At 33.2% G+C, this 17,458-nt stretch overlaps 1 pseudogene; it reads left to right on the forward strand.

Annotated features, from left to right (window-relative positions):
* The first annotated feature begins 1,754 nt into the window (after positions 1 to 1,754).
* Positions 1,755 to 4,605, forward strand: LOC111373892 (annotated as a pseudogene).
* The last annotated feature ends 12,853 nt before the right edge of the window (positions 4,606 to 17,458 follow it).

A 17,458-nucleotide genomic window follows, 5' to 3' on the forward strand; every position in this document is an offset into this window, starting at 1 on the left:
ATGTATGACTATAGGCTGAGTAGATTTTTTTTATAGAAAAAGAACTACAAATGGGCGATACATGTATTTTCGAACTTTTGAACAGTGAATCCCCAATGTTTATCGTCTACAAAAAAAACCATGTTGATGAAAATTTGACACGTCTATGAGATCTCTTTACTTTCTTCTAAATGAATTTGTATACACCGAAAATGTTTTTTTTTTCATGTTAATCCATGTTAATCTATTCTGCTATTTTTACATCTAATTCTATTTACTCTCTTGTTTACCAATATATTCCATCCACATTTCAATGATTCCCAAATATCTAAAATTGAACAATACAGTTCCATTCTTTCATTGAAACTCCTTAATTGAAATATAATGTTCATAAGAAATTTGCACACACATTACGCAAATAGATATTAGATACATTGTTCAACCAAAACATTTATTTTATATTCACTTATATAGAAACCACCATAGACGTATATTTCATTTTATTTTTTTATATTTTGATATGGATCCATTGCATATCAAAAAAAAAAAAAGAAAAAAAAAAGAAAACATTAATAGCAAAAATTCGAAATGAAATCAATTCACACAAAACGCAAGAAAAAAATCAATCAACTCCGTTAAATAAAATTGAGTTGCAGAGGTCCACAAATTTCAATAAAAACAAGAATAAGAACTAAAATTCAGAACAATCAGACCTCAATCAATTCATACAAAATATACAATAAACAATCCTAGTTCACTCCAGAGTTTGTGTACAACAAATCAACATCAACAATGAAAATTCAACACTATACAAGAAAAATGAAAAATCAAATCCCATGAAAGTAGATTTCCCCCTCAGAACCCATTGCGGGAAAAATCTCTAGATATTACTGCTATCACGAACTAAAAAGAAGCCCAACTCGTAATAAAAATATTCTCCACCACTACCTGCAAACTACAATAAAGCCAGCAGAAATAACGTTATTCTATCTAGTAAGAGCCAAAAAAACATATGTGTCAATGATCGAACAATCAGAGAGAACAAATACAATAGGCGCAACGATTGGAGCACGGTATACGACAATCCCAAAAAAAATAAAATAAAATAAAATATCACACATTCGAACTCTCATTTATCATCTCATAAACTAACAAAAAACAAATTTCACAGAGCACAAACTTTGCTCAGACACAACGGACGGAAAAGAGTTATATAGAAATCGCAAAAGAATTTTCGAACCTTAAGATGCCTTAGGATCACGAAAGAAAAGAACATTCAAATCCAAAATATAAAATCAACCAACCAAAGAACACAAACACAAAAGTTTACAACAGATTGAAAGCCCCACAGAAATCAACTTGAAAAAATAATACGAACTATAAGTGAGAAAAAAGAATGAACTAACTTGTTAGAAAAAACAGCCCGAAAACACCGAAATCCTAGCACTGAATACCAAGCAAACAGCTGAAAAATAAGTATAAAACAGATTAGTCCATACGTCTAAAAAATAGAATAGAAATAGAAATAGTATACAGACATGGAGAAAAGAAAGGACCCAATGAAACTCAGAGAGAAGGAGTTAGGGCTAATTTGAGTGATAAAATGGAGAGAAGAGACAGTAGCAAGTGAAAATGGAGAAGAAGAAAGAAAGATCCACATAAATTGAGGATAAGTGGGTGCATCACTGTAACTTGCATGTTTTTTTTTTTTTAATTGCAGACGGCGTCGTTTTTGCTCGAGAGATGAAAAAATAAAATTGTTACAGTGTGTGAAAATGGAAGAATCTACTATTCTTTCTACAGTAACTAACATTGCCTTTTTCATATAGTAGTGATAAGTGGCTAAACAGTTACTGTTTCAACTTTTTCCAGTTGATTGGACGTATTTAGTTTGCTATACACTCTTTTCAATTTTTTAAAATATCAAAAACTTGTCCCTGATATTTTTAAAAAATGGACCTAGTAAAAATGATAATTATATTGTCACCATAATTTTTATTCGATATTTCACATTTTAACAGCAGTAAAATTTCTCTATCTTAATTCATTGTAATAATTATTTCCTTAAATAAGTTGTTTTAAACTAATTCAACGGACTTTTGAATATAAAATTATCATCAAATACAAAATATGTTAATTAATGAAAAAGTTTGAGAATAAGAATGACATGAGAAAATCGTTAATGACATAAGTTTTATAATGAGCAAATATTAAGAATATTAGGCGAGATTAAAATGTGATCCAGGAAATAAAAATTATTGTATAAATATAATTACCTTCCGAAAATACATTTTTGAAAATAAGGTTAAATTTATAATATAAAACTTAAACTCAAGGATTATTTGGCTATGATCGCAAGGGCAATATATTGAAAAATAGGGACTAAATTGAGTACCCTTCGGGGAATTTTTGTAAATTTTGCTTGTTCTCTAATTTGACTCAAATCTACAGTGATAACATATATCAACTCGTTTTTTAGATAGAATTTCGACTCTTATATATAATTGACATTATTCTATAGTTAGGGATACGCATTTTTAGAGAGAAAAACACGTAACAATGTCAATATTATATAGCAGAAAGCTAGGATATGTAAGATTTTAAGATTGGAGAAGATTCTTTTTGCAAGATCTAACTATTCACTCCAACAAGATATTAAAACCCGATGATGAACTCTATTCATTTTTATTTATTTATTCTTACATTATTATGAGTAACTAAATCATTAGTCAGTACAAACAATGTAATTTACGTGTGGCCTTTTATTTTAATTTTCAAGATTCTATTAATTTAATTTTCTGTGTTGATTTTATTTATGTAGTTTAATGTTTTGAAAATTAATTGACTAAAAGTAAGTTATAGATTTAGGCCACATAACAAAATTCGATAATTTCGATAAAGGTGTGGAGATAAGTTTTACGGTTATCGTGATCGTTATTTGAATTTTTAGAAATTGAACGTATTTAATTAAGGTTTGTTTGGATTCACATAAATCTATGACGAATTGACTTAGTTGAACGTGCCAATTTGAACTCGGAGAGGAAAATTGATTAATTGATATTTATGAATTTTGATTTGCAAATTAAAGGTGACATTAGATGAAATTATAAGTCCTAACATCGACGTTCATACGATCAAACCCTAAGTTGATTTGATTGTATGCATTTAGGTAAAATTGATATAGTCCCCGTTTGGTTCCCATTTTTTCATTAAAATGAAAAATATGACCATTATCCATCACATCAAGTCACTATATTTGACTTTCTATCTCTTGTGTGAGGTCCGTAACGATTATATTTTCATTCTCATTTTTAAATTAATGTGTACCAAGCGGGGCCATAACTAGATAATTTAGATCATCAATCACAAAATATATTGTTTTCGTCAATTATAGAATGAATAATAGACTATGTGAAAGCGATCATACAGATTTATAGGTCCATATATTATTTATTACAATATCGTATACTTACTATAGGAAAAACTTAACATCGAACCAAGCCCAAGCTGCTCAAGTACAAAGTCGACCAATTCAATTAAATGGTCAAGCTATATTTGATAATCACTAACGTTTATTCGACAGCTAAAATAATTTTTTTTTTTTTTTAAAGGTAGGTTTAAAGTAAAATAAAGTATTACAAAAGCTGCTTTTGTGTTGCACCTAACATCTTAGGTGTATCTAACTTATTACGTGGTGTATTGAAAATGATTCCTATGTTTAAAAGAAATAAAAGCTCGATCTTCTTAACTACTTTTGCACGTATAGGTAAGTGTGTGTTTTGCAAAATTTATAATTGTTTATAATTTGATTATTATAATTATTATTTTTTTAATTTTTTTTTACATATTTTTTGTATGATAAACAATTTTTATCTATTTTATTAATCACACATGTATTAGAATCCACGACTTATAAATATTTAAAAGCTTAAACCAAAATTTCAAAGTTAGAGAGAAAAAAAGAATGCTTTGCCTTTATAAGACTTGAACTCGAGTCCTTTATCTACTCAAGGTAATATGCATGCATTCACATTTATAGTCCACTCAACCAAATTTTAATAAGACGTATATCAAGTTTCATCAATTAAAAAATTTATAAAATTTTAAGCACTAAATTTTATCCCACTTCGTTCGTTCGGTTCAATCCCATCCACTCCACTCCCAAGCCCCTCCCCATTTAACAAAACCCAACACAGAAATGTGAATCAAGCGCGAAAACAGTCTTGTATTCCAACCACTCAATTTCAATAACTATTTCATTCATCGCAATGCTCTTCACATCTTCGATTAATCATGGCAGAATATAGTTCTTTTTAATTCTCTGCAGCCCTTTTCTCCTCCCTTTGCTCTGTGCAGCGGGCCCATTTATTTGCTGTTTGGAAATATGTTTCCGCATTCGCCGCCTCCGGAGTCGGCGGAGGCTGCAGAAGGAGGAAGTTTGCTGTGGAGATGCAGGAACTAAGGTGGGATTGTTGCATAGGTATTTCTAAGATCAGTTGTTGCTTGTGGTAGGATCTGTATGTAATTGTGGAGACGAGGGTGAAAATGAAAATGAAGGAGAGGAAGGTGGGGTTGATGTTGAATATTTCGAAAATATTGGTCCTCTTTTTCAATGAGAATTTTTTTTTTTTTGGTATACTAATTGAAGTCAACTGTAAGGACGATGAAATGTTTGACTTTTTTTTTTTTTTTTTTTTTTTTTTTTTTTAAAACGAAAAGAACCTCGAAAACTTTTTTTTTTTGGTTTACTAATTGAAGTCAACTGTAAGGACGGTGAAATGTTTGACTTTTTTTTACTACTATAGTTATATTGACTTGAACTTTTTTAACCTTCGAGAATAATTTGTCCTTTTATTTTCTAAATTAATTTTGGATGAATTTATATTCCATACTTCCGTTTTCTTTAAAATTTATATTTTGCAACTTATGAAGACCTAATATTCAGTATCGAGGATTCAAGCACAATTTGCGAAGAAAATACAGATAGAATTATAGAAAAAACAAGCTATGCCCCCATAGCTCGAGTTTCGACACCAACCATAAATATATAAAACGATGACTTCATAAAACTCGTGTGTCAACATTGATGCCTTGAGTGTCGGCAGTTGACCAACGAGATTTGTACTTGTTGACTATTGAATAATTGGTGTTGACATCAGGAATTCCGATCGTTCAACACCCAAACAATTATTTTAATTAAAGTTATTTTTAACAGATGATTGTCTAATAAAACCCAATGATAATAATTAAAATTAATATAAAATGTTATTATTTGAGTACGCTATGAAGCTTTTCTTTTCGTGTTCGAATCCACAAAAATAAATAGACAAAGGAAAAGAAAAGAAAAAGGAGAAAAAGGATTATATCTCCATAAATTTTCGAATCTATTTTCCAAATTCAAGTGCTAACAGCACCAAACATTAGGGAGTGTTGTTATAATTTTTGCAAAATTTAATGTCGCTGGACCAAAATAAATAATTGACTCATTAAATAAGAATTCATGCTACATTTAAATAGAGTTATAATAAATTTCAACCCTTTAAATTGTTTATTTGCACCAAAAATTTCACACAATATAGAAATCTTTTCCTACATGTGGTCCCAAAGCATGCACACAATAAAAAGTGGCATGAAAATGTGAAGTCCTATGTGATTTGTGGCACACTTTTCATAAACAAGTAATGCTATTTAATGCAATAGCTGTTAAAATATTGACATTAAAGGGGTGTATTCAATCGGGACTTTTGAAAACTTTGATAGACTTTTTTTAAGTGATGACTTTTGTGGATTTCGTGGATCTTTTAAAAATTTGTATGGAATTAGTGGAAGTCTTTCGTAAATTTCTATGGATTTTCATTTTAAAATTTTTGTAGACTTTTGTGGATTTCAAAAGACTTTTGAAAACTTTCATTTGAAATAGAATTCACATGAATTTATTATGAAATTCTCATATACGAGGTGTTCATTCTCATAATTCTCATTTTGATTCACTTCGTCTTCTTCCCATATAATAAAAAAAATTGAAAAAATAAAAATTTAAGATATTAATTAAATAATTAATAATCAAAACTATACGTATATATAGTTTTTTCATATAAAATTTTATAATTTAACAAAAAAATAATATTTTTCACAAAAAAATGAATGAAAAAAGAAAAAAAAATGTTATAAGAATCCAATTTAATTTTTTCATAGAAAATAGAAATAAATAACAAGAGAGAGATAGAAAAAAACTAAATGAAATATAATAAATAGAAAAAAATAAATTTTAACATGCCCATAGAAGGTTAAATGAAAGAAAAATTGGAAAAAAAAGTTTTTTTTTTTTTTTTTTTTGTGAAAATCTTCCAAAATCTCGTGATTAATGAGAGACAAATTTTATGATATAATATGATCATTTTCTGCTTAAAATTTAGTACTCCAGAGACTTGTAAAAGTCTCTAGAAGTCATTAAAATTTGAATATCTCAAAACTTATAGAGACTTTTAAAAAGTTTTAATTGAATACACCGTGACTTTTAGAGAGTCTTAAAAAATCTCAATTGAATATCCTTAAACTTTTTAAATTTCAAGAAATCATTAAATGTCTCAATTGAATACACCCTTCTAAATGATAGTGTACGATGAAATCTCGTGTGTTAAAATACAGAAATCGTTAAAAATTGTATTTTGATAATTACAATTGATGTTGACATTCTTGTAATTGCAAAATTGTAAAATTCTCTGATTAATGATTTGAATATTTGAAAACGAGGAGCCACGTGACTTGAATCCTGATCTTCAAGAATTTGTTGAAAATTTGGTTTGTCGAGACTTGACTTGTTAGGAACTTGAACTTCGGGGCTTAGATTTGAACTTGAATTTGATTTGATTTGAAGAAGACTTTGATCTCCTTGGACTTGGCGTGAACCTGTTTGATTCGAAAAAGATTTTAAACTTCTTGAGGTTCACTGGATTTGGATTTGAGAGGAATTCTTCCCTTCTTCTAGTCTTGAAATTTTTTCAACACTTCGTGGCGTTCTCTGCTTTTTTTTTCTTGCTTGCTTTCTATCCTTCTGCCTTATGGACCATTGATCTTATTTATAGGGGAGGAATCGGGCTAATTTTGGTAATTACTCAAGTATATTTAATTAAAAGAGATAATTGAGTAATTATAGTTTTATTTATCTGTTTGTTTATTTTATGTGTTAGTTTATTTATTTAAAATGTGGTATGGTTTTTGGGTTTTTATGAACTTTAGTAGACTTAATATTTAATTGGGCTAATGATTTAAATCGACTCAATCCATTTTATTTTATTTATTTATTATTTTTTTTATGTTTACAAATGCCCCCTCAAAATTTATTTATTTATTATAAAATAAATAAATTAATAAATCTTGATTTTTTGAATTTTTTGATTTTGTTTTATTTTATTTTATTATTATTTTTTTAATTTAGAATTTGATTTGAACTCAAATTTCTCGTTAGTAAATTAATACAGACTGAAATTTTGAGAATAAGATATGAATTTTGATAAAAAATTTATCCTTCAAATTTGAGAATAAGAATTTTTTTTTGTCAAATTTTGATTATTTATTTATTTTATAGATCCTTATCAAATTTGATTTAAACAGGTTATTTTTTTTATTTTTTTTAATTTTTACATTTCATGGTAAATTGGGCTTAAGTAAAGTCCGTTTTTCGCCTACTTATACGAACGAATTATAAGATTTTGACACAAGTGAATTAACTTTGTTTAAGGTAAATATTTTTATTTTTATTTTTTTCCCCGCCTCTTTCACCTCTCTCTCTCTATTTTTATATATTTTTTAATTCTTCTTGGTTACCGCCGCAACCACTGTGGTTTTCCTCGGTTTCTGTGAATGGCAGAAACGTTTGTGCTCTTTTTTTTTTTAATTAATAGTTTTGCGGCAATCCGTTTGGTTTCTGCCATTTAGCCCCCGTTTGAGCCATATTATTTCTCATTAAATTAAATTAAAATTTTTCCTCTCCTACTTTTAACCACAATGTTCAATAAAATAATATTACACATAAATTAAAGACTTTTCAATTACTCATTTTTTAAAAAAATATTATTCATCTCATTATAATCTACAAATGATGGGGCTCAAACGGCGCTAAGTCTAGCTTTGGTGGTTTCTGTAATTGCAGAATCAAAGTTTGACTTTGGAATTCTCACTTTCTGCAACAGCATAAACCAAAAAAATTGGTTTCCTCTTTTCATATATATATATATATATATATATATATATATATATATATTAATGATTTCCTATGGAAACCAAAATAATCCCAATTGTTAGAATTGGCCAATTCCAACAATTGAAACACGGCAGTACGTCGTTTTCCTCCTTTTTTTTTTTAAACTCTCGCCTCTTTTTTTTTGGTTGATTATCGCTATTATTATTATTATTATATTTTTTTTTTGTATTTTTGTTTTAACAAAGTTGAAACTAACATTTATTTTATTATTATTATTATTATTTTTTAATGTAGGGTTTCAATTCTTTGGAGGAAATTCAAGATTTTGAGATTCAAGATTTTCTTCGTGTAGAGGTTAAATTTTTTTTCTTTTTTTTTGTTGCAATTATTTCATGAGTTCCGAAAATATATGCTTATGAACAAAATTGCAAACCTTCATACACATTGAGGACCAAGGGCTGCCACTTTTCACCATCCAATGCACTTTTTGTTGAGAACCAAGGACCTGTTCCTTCCATCGTCCAAGGCACTTTGTATTAAGGACCAATGACTGACTCTTTTGACCGTCCAAGGCACTTTGTATTAAGGACCAAGGACTGACTCCTTTAACTGTTCAAGACACTTTGTGTTGAGGACCAAGGACTGACTCCTTCAACTGTTCAAGACACTTTGTGTTGAGGACTTGGTCCTTCCATCATCCAAGACACTTTGTGTTGAGAACCAAGGAATGGTTCTTTCAACTGTCCAAGACACTTTGTGTTGAGGACCAAAGATCTGTTCCTTCCATCGTCCAAAACACTTTGTGTTGAGAACCAAGGACTGGTTCCTTCCATCGTCCAAGGCACTTTATGTTAAGGACTAAGGACTGGTTCCTTCTATCGTCCAAGGCACTTTGTGCTAAGGATCAAGGACTGACTCCTTCAACTGTTCAAGACACTTTGTGTTGAGGACCAAGGACCTGTTCCTTCCATCGTCCAAGATACTTTATGTTAAGAACCAAGGACTGGTTTCTCCCACCGTCCAAGGCACTTTGTGTTAAGGATCAGGAACTGGCTCCTTCAACTGTCCAAGACACTTTGTGTTGAGGACCAAGGACCTGTTCCTTCCATCGTCCAAGACACTTAATGTTAAGGACCAAGGACCGGTTCCTTCTATCATTGAAGGTATTTTTTATAAAAGCTACTTACATATTTGGGAGACTTGGGATTTTAGACAATAAACTAATTTGAGAGGTTTACTGCCCCCCATTTTTTTTGGCTAACTTTTTTTTTTGTTGCAGGCATGACTGGAACAAGTTCTGATGATAAAGTGTGCTCTGACATGCACGAAATTGTTGAACTTAAAAATCAAGGCAAAAGTTATCTGCGTTTCAAAGATACTGATGTGAAGTACCATGCCCAGATCGGCGTATGAGGTGAACTTAAATTTAGTGTCCATAAGCTAACGACAGATCCTTCCCCCGACCTTCTGGAGCCATTGTCGGAGTTGCATATGTCCACCATTAGTGAATGTCATGAGAGTTTGGATACTAGCAAGTTCAATCGCTCTAGCAGTCATCTTTCCTTTTTGTGTCTTCCGCCTCATCATTCCCAGAGCATGAAGTACATCCCAAGGGCTGTGATTTCTGAGAGAATTGATAATAGAGAAATACGATGGGGAAGCGCACTGGTCAGTCGAGGAGAGATTTCTTTTTTCCCAAAATTTTGGGAGTGGTTTTTGTGGGTCCAGAAACTTCTGCTCAACAGGAATCTCCGCGAGTTAGCTTTTGCAGTCGGTTCTACTGCAAAAGATTACCATCGCCCAAACTCCATTTACAGCGCTCTTTATGAGGTTTAGTGTTCAGAGATCAACACCTTTGTGACTGCCAATAGTAAAATTGGCATTTCTCTTTGGGACATCAGCGAGATAAGTTGACTTTTGATCATGGGTCATTATTATGAGGAAGTAGTCCCAAGCCTTTCAAAGTTGACGGATCATCTTCCCAAGTCTTGTTTGTATCTCTTTAATGTTTTTGCATTGATTGCCCATGCGAATGAATCTGACAGAGTTACTCACGAACAGTGGATTAATTTTTGGTTTCATGAGAATGGTTGTGTCCCGAACCCTCGACAACAAAAAAATTATAAGAATGCTATGAATTTAAATCCATTCAAGAGGCGTCATCAAAGAACATCGAAGGAAATACGGAGGCCCAAACAAGCCGAGAGACATTAATCGTAGGGATTGACGTCATTGGGGTAATTTTTCAGTATCTCTGTCTATGGAAGAAGAGGAGGAATTAGAGATAGCAGTCTATCTCTCCCTATGGCTTTGTCACTTCATTCTTCCATCTGGGGACGAAAGTCTAAGAGTCAGGACTTTTAAAGCATATTCTAAAATGGCAGGCAGATACACTTATAGTCTGGTTCCACCCATATTGGCGAGCATTTATAGTGAACTTACACAAACATCTAACTATCAGGCAAATCCAAACATTGGCTCAATTTCACATTCATTTCCTGGACATTTTCTTTATGCTTGGGTAGCAACTTATTTTGTTCGAGGTGTTTATGCTCATGTAGACAAAAGTTATTCTCGCCCTATAATTCGAAGATATGTCGGAACTCTGAATGCTTTTCAATCTTGGGAGAAAGATGTTGTTGATTGTTGGGAATTTATCCGTGGAGTAATGAACACTGGTAACTTTTGTTGGAATTCATTACCCTCATCGTCTCATCCTGATGCACGTGTGGATGACCAACCGAGGTCTGCAGATACTTCAGAATTCATGATGAGTATTCGATCTGGATTTGTTTCTTATCGTCGAGGAAATTTATCTTTCATTCTTGAGGCATATAATCCTCACAGATTTGCGAGACAGTTTGACTTTAGACGGAAACTTCCCAATTCACCAAGAAAGTTGAATATTGTCCCCAATGTAGGCGAAATGTATCGAGTTTGGTTGTCCTTAACTCGAACAAAAAGTGGGTCTGTATTTCATATTCCAGAGTATGTGAGGGACATACATCGAAACATTGATGTTGAATACCAGGCTTGGTGGAATAGCAAAGTGTTACCACTGTTGACTAAGATCCAGGTGCAAGTCTTATTTTCTAATGAGAGCCATGACTTTGTTTTTGGCTCAACTCCGAACAGGTTTTTAGCTAGAGGGTTAAACCCTCCAAATGCTGCTCCTGAAGAGGTTTCTCGAAAGAGGGATCCAACCCAGCAAAATGAAAGAGGTATTAAGAGAATCAAAATTATAGTTCTCTCGGCACAGATTGCTGCCACCTCTGAGCCCGCTGATAAGGTGCCGAAAGCAATTTTGATTCCAGATCACAGTAGTCCTGGAGATCGAGCATCACAAGCACCAGGAAAGACTTTGACTTCAGAAGATGAAAGTTCTAGAGATCAGGTATAGTTCTCCCCCTTTTTATGTATTGTTTGTATCTGATTTTCTGTCACAATCTTCAATTTCAAACTCCTCTTTCTTGAATATACAAAACCAAACGACCAATAGAACCAAGGCCGTTTCAAAATATTCCGAGTCTTTCAAAAGGTGAAGTTGGAGCTTCTCACATTAACATCAACCTCTCGAACACACCATCAGAAGATTGATTTTTAGACATGTCGCCTAGGACACGAAGTGCAGGTATGTGCCCTGTTGTTGTTTGCTGCACTCTCCCCCCATTTTTTGAAATCATGCTCCATTTTTTGTAGGTTTTTCGAGCATCTCTGAAGAACTAAATTTCTCCATGAATCCAAACTTTTTGCAAGATCAGACTGGCGAGAATGACGAGCGAATCAATGCACTTCAAGGAATAGATGGTATTCATGATTCTCATGACCATCCTTGTAAATATCCGAGCACCATCAATGGAGGTACTTTGGTGTATATCATGGACAATTTTAATGTTGAAGATGAAGTAAATTCAGGGCCTGTAAGAGTTAACATTTCAGAGATCAATCAAGGAGTTCCTGTCGTTTCATCTTCGTTGGCTTTAGCCAGTATTTCGCCTTCACAAACAAATAATCATCGGGCTGCACCAATCTGTTCTTTCATGTCTGGTTCTCCGCCTGGAATTACCAAAGAGTCTCTTTATCTGAAGGCTGCTCTGAAAAAAGCCATGACTAATTACCTTCAAAAGTGTTTTAAGGATGTCTTGAAGCATGGATTCTCCAATATTCAATCTTAGTGGGATGAAAATAACTTAATTCTTCAAAACGTGATTACCAACTCATTCCACACAGACCCAGCGCCTTTGATGAAGCGCATGGACGTGTTTTTGAAAAAAGTTGACTCTTACTTATCTAGAAAGAAAGCAACGCTTGAATTGTCCAACCGTTGAAGAAAAGGCTAAGGAGTTGAAACTTTTGAACATTCAGTTGGAAGTAAAGGATTCCACGTGTTCTTTGTTGAGAGACAAAATTAGTGAGCTAACCTTTGAGTTAGATAAACACCATGATGAACTTCAAGCCCAAGAGGAAGAGAAAGTATGATTGAAACCAAGAAGGTAGCATTGAAAGAAACATTGACAAGAGATGTCGCTAACTTAGCATCCATTGACCAGAAAAGGAAGACCCTTGAAGATAGTTTCCTGCGAGTGATCTTGATGAAGTCATAAATTTCTAATCCTTTTTTTAGACCATATTGTATGAATTTTGACTTGTTATTTTTTATTTGGACGATCTTTTCTTTTTAATGTTTCTTGTGTTTTTCTTATTACAGTAATTGGTAAACAAATTGAATGAATTTATTAGTTGTGACTAAACTTGAATTTATAATTTATTTAAGCTGCCTACGTACCCAAATAGGATCAAGTCGAATGTAGTTCATTACAAGAACACAATTTTTTTTGTACAATGAAAAATTTAAAAATAGAGAACTTCAAGCGTAAAAATGTTTTAAAAATTTTCCATTGATAGGTCCGATTTACAATCCATCTTTGTTGACGATCTTGTACGCTCCATTAGTGAATGCATGAGTAACAAGAAATGGACCATCCCATTTAGATTGGAACTTGCTCCCTATTTTTCTTGTGATTATGATTGGCATGTGCACGAACCAGATTTCCAACTTGAAATGATCTTGGCCGCACCTTTTTGTTGAAAGACTTGGCCATTCGAGCTTGATAGACTCTAGATGCATTTGTGTTTCTAACCTCTTCTCATCCAAAGCTTCTAGCTCTTCCAATCAAAGGCAGGCATTTTCTTCAGTTGTCAAACCTTCCTGGATGGCAATTCGAAGTGAGGGGATTTGACACTCTAGAGGAAGTATAGCTTCTACTCCATATACTAAGGCATAAGGAGTGGCTTGTGTTGAAATCCGATAAGTAGTTCGATAAGCCCATAAGACTTCACCGATTTTCTCATGTCAATCTCTTTTTGATTTGGAGACAACATTTTTTAGCAGACTGCATAGTATTTTGTTGAACGCCTCTGCTAATCCGTTAGCTGCCGTGTTGTACATCGACGAGTTATACTGTTTGAACTCAAACTTAACACATAAATTGTTTATGTGGCTATTGCAGAATGATTTTCCATTATCGGTTATGATATGCCGGGGAACACTATATCGATAAATAATTTGGATACAAATGAAATCTGCAACATTTTCTTTCTTTACTTCCTTCAATGGTACGACTTCGGCCCACTTGGAGAAGTCATTGGTCCCGGCGAGGATGTATGCGTGCTGTTCGCGAAATATTTCTTTCAATTTAAATTACCGCAAATGTATGGGTCGTGACAAGTAATAAAGTGGACTTTAGAAGTTCGAATATCGTCCCACAGAGAAAGAGTAGTTCAATTTTATTTATTTTAGCCTTAACCAAAACTAATTGATTCAAGATGAATTTTAGAATTAAAAGCCCTAATTATGGGGGAAATCCCCAAATTGAAAAACCCTAATTTCAAATCAAATCCTAATTTTTGGGAGAAATCCCCAAATTGAAAAATCCTAATTTCAAATCAAACCCTAATTACTTAAATTCGCTTAATGAATGACTCAATTACGAAATGTTATGAAAATAAATGAAATGTATTGTCAATTTATGAAAATCTATGTAAAATGAATGCACTAGGATCACGAATCCTCAAAAAATTACTAATTAAACCCTAATTTCACAATTTTGATAATCCAATGAGAATTTGACAAATCAATGCTCCTAAATCTATTCAATACTCTCTCTCGAGACATATTGAACCTATTCTCATAAATCAACAGTCTATATTTCTATGACGGATGCAATTATACAAGAATGCATGTAGTTTTATTTTGTGAACAATTAAAGATTTACATAGGGCATAGGGGTATATTTCTATCCCCTATCGGACCCTATGATGAATCATATATATCGAGAATAATCCAATTTTCTCAAATTCAGAATTAAACCACCAAATTCACACAAATTAAGTGCACATTAATTGTGGAAATAAATAAATCAATATAATTCATTCAAATATCCCATCAAACTATGAATTCAAAATCATGAAATAACAAGTTTAATAATAATTACATGGTTCATCGATCACCTAGTTGCACAAATCTAGCCTATCATGATAAAAATAACGAAATCTAACAAGTTTTGAATAAAATACATCACCGGGTTATCAAAACTTGAAGAAATCTTGTAAATCTTCGCATCAATCCTTATTCTTGCCTTCAAATCCTCTCCAAGATGAATGTTTTTGCCTCCCAATTCGTTTCTCATGCTTCTGGATGTTAATTTGCTATCTAAACCCGTAGAAATTAGGTTACCAAAGGAGTTGCAATCATATAAGAAAACTGCAAAAATCGGGGACAGGTTATACCTATGCGACCGCCAATAAAGTGATATTAAGATTAAAATTCAACAATTATTTCAATCATTCGATAGAAAGAGCATGGCTAGATCTATGAAGGATTTGAAAAAAGTTAAAATAATCTCAACAATAAGTAATTTAAATTGAAACTCAACAAATAGTTTAATTTAACAATGGAAAAAGCATGACTGAATCCATGAGAAATTTATTAAGATTTAAACAAATTTCAATACTAATTCATAACGAAAAAATCCAAATCTAGAAATTATTAAGTAAAGAGAGTTCGAATTACATGAAATTATGACGTGAAATCTCCAAATCCAATGAGTTCCTTCGTTGCTTTACAGAATTCCTTAGTTTTCCATGGAGTTTTTTGAGCACCAAGATGAAAGAAATAGGTCTGGGGGCGTGTCCCTTCGTTCTGGGTGGTTTTGGGCATTTATATCCCGTGAAAATTAGGTTACCATAAGAGATTCAATCGTATAAGGAAACTGAGATTCGGCCGCCAAAAAAACACTATGCGACCGCATGGTTATTGTCATTGCGGTCGCATGGTTATGCACTTTAAGCCTCTTCAATTCTCGATATAGGTGTGTGCGACCGCATAGTAGAAAGGCATGCGGCCGCATGGTTCCGCCAGACAGCTTTCAATATTTTAATTATAACTTTCTTTCCTGATATCCAATTGAGGTGATTCAAGTTGCATTAGATAGCTAACTCAAAGGGACACAATTTTTATTCAGAAGTCATCTCCCAATTCGATCATCTTCCATGTCAAAAATGGGTCCCAACATGAGACTAAAAACTGGTGTGTTGGTTTTCGATTGGAAATTGATGTATTGATCAAACTTTGATGTTATTTCATCCCTTTGACTTCGTTCCTCATCCACTTGACCTCTAACACTTTCGAATCTTCATCATAATCTTGGACATAAGTTTGGATCATTTGCACTTTAGTCCTCGAACTTTCGTTCTCTTCTACTTTGGTCATTTTTCACTTGTTTCTTCCGAATTTCATCTTTTTCACCAAAATGCAACCTAAACCAAAATATAAGAGTAATGAGTGCGTTTTGGCATAATATAATCACATAAATGCAATAGTTAAGAGGGGAAAATATGGTATTTTACACTCTTATCACCGTGTAGTAAAAATGTTTCTTGTACTGCCTTGTCAATAATGTCAACTTGATAACAGCTGTCAGATTCTGCTGGTAATTTCATTGCCTTGAATACATTGAATGATATCTGCTCCTCTCCCAATCTTAAAATCAACTGACCTCTTTGAACATCAATTAATGCTCTCCCTGTTGCCAGAAATAGTCTGCCAAGTATCAATGGAACGTCCTTGTCCTCTTCCATGTCCAGGATAAGAAAGTCCGCTGGGAATATGAACTTCTCAACCTTCATAAGCACATCTTCAATTATTCCTCTGGGATGTGTCAGTGACCTATCAGCCAGCTGAAGTGTCACAGTGGTTGCTTTAGCTTCTCCTAATCCTAGTTTCCTGACAACAGACAAAGGCATTAAATTAATACTTGCACCGAGGTCACATAATGCTCTATCAAAATATACTTCACCGATTGTGCAAGGAAAAGTAAAACTCCCTGGATCTTTTAGTTTTGGTGGAAGCTTATTCTGAATTCTGGCACTACATTCCTCAGTGAGCATGACTATCTCATGATCTTCCAGCTTGCGTTTATTTGATATGATATCCTTCAGAAATTTCGCATAGCTAGGCATCTGAAACAGTGCATCAGCTAGTGGGATGTTGATATGAAGCTTTTTGAAGATTTCTAGAAATTTTTTGTATTGTTGCTCCACTTTCTGCTTCTTCAAGCGCTGTGGAAAGGGAATCGGAGGTTCGTAGGGGTTGACTGTGACTTTGGCCTTATCTTGTGATTCTTCTGAATTTTCCTTCAAACTTGATTCCTTTACAACAGTCTCTTCTTCAGCGGAAGAAGATGTTTATCCAATCACCCCCGGTCTCTTGACATGGATTTCAGGTAATTGCACTCCACTTCGAGTTGTAATGGCCTTGCTTGCTCTTTAGGATTGATTTCTGTATTACTTGGTAGGTTACCTGGTGTTCTGCCAGTCAATGCGATGGTTAGCTGTCCCATCTGAGTTTCCAAATTGATTTTGAAGTGCAGCTTCGGCCTTCTCCATGAATTTTCCTATCATATCTTCCAATTGAGGCCTCTTCTCCTGTTGTTGAAATTGTCCCTGTGGCTTATTCTGATTTTGGTTGCTCCAAGAGAAGTTGGGATGTTTCTTCCAGCTGGGATTGAAAGTCTCACCATATTGATTATGCTGCTGGCGTTGTCCCCAATGTGCGTAATCTGCTTGCTCAATTCCTTGCATGAGTATTGGGCAATCTGATGTTTTGTGCTCGGCTCCACATTCCTCACAATTGCTCTTTTTAGCTTGTGATGCTTGTGATATGCTTTCCACCTTGTGACACAGAGAATCAATTTTTGTAGAGATTGCTGAATAAGC

Source organism: Olea europaea, unplaced genomic scaffold (assembly GCF_002742605.1).
Source record: "Olea europaea var. sylvestris unplaced genomic scaffold, O_europaea_v1 scaffold1175, whole genome shotgun sequence".
NCBI lineage: Eukaryota > Viridiplantae > Streptophyta > Magnoliopsida > Lamiales > Oleaceae > Olea > Olea europaea.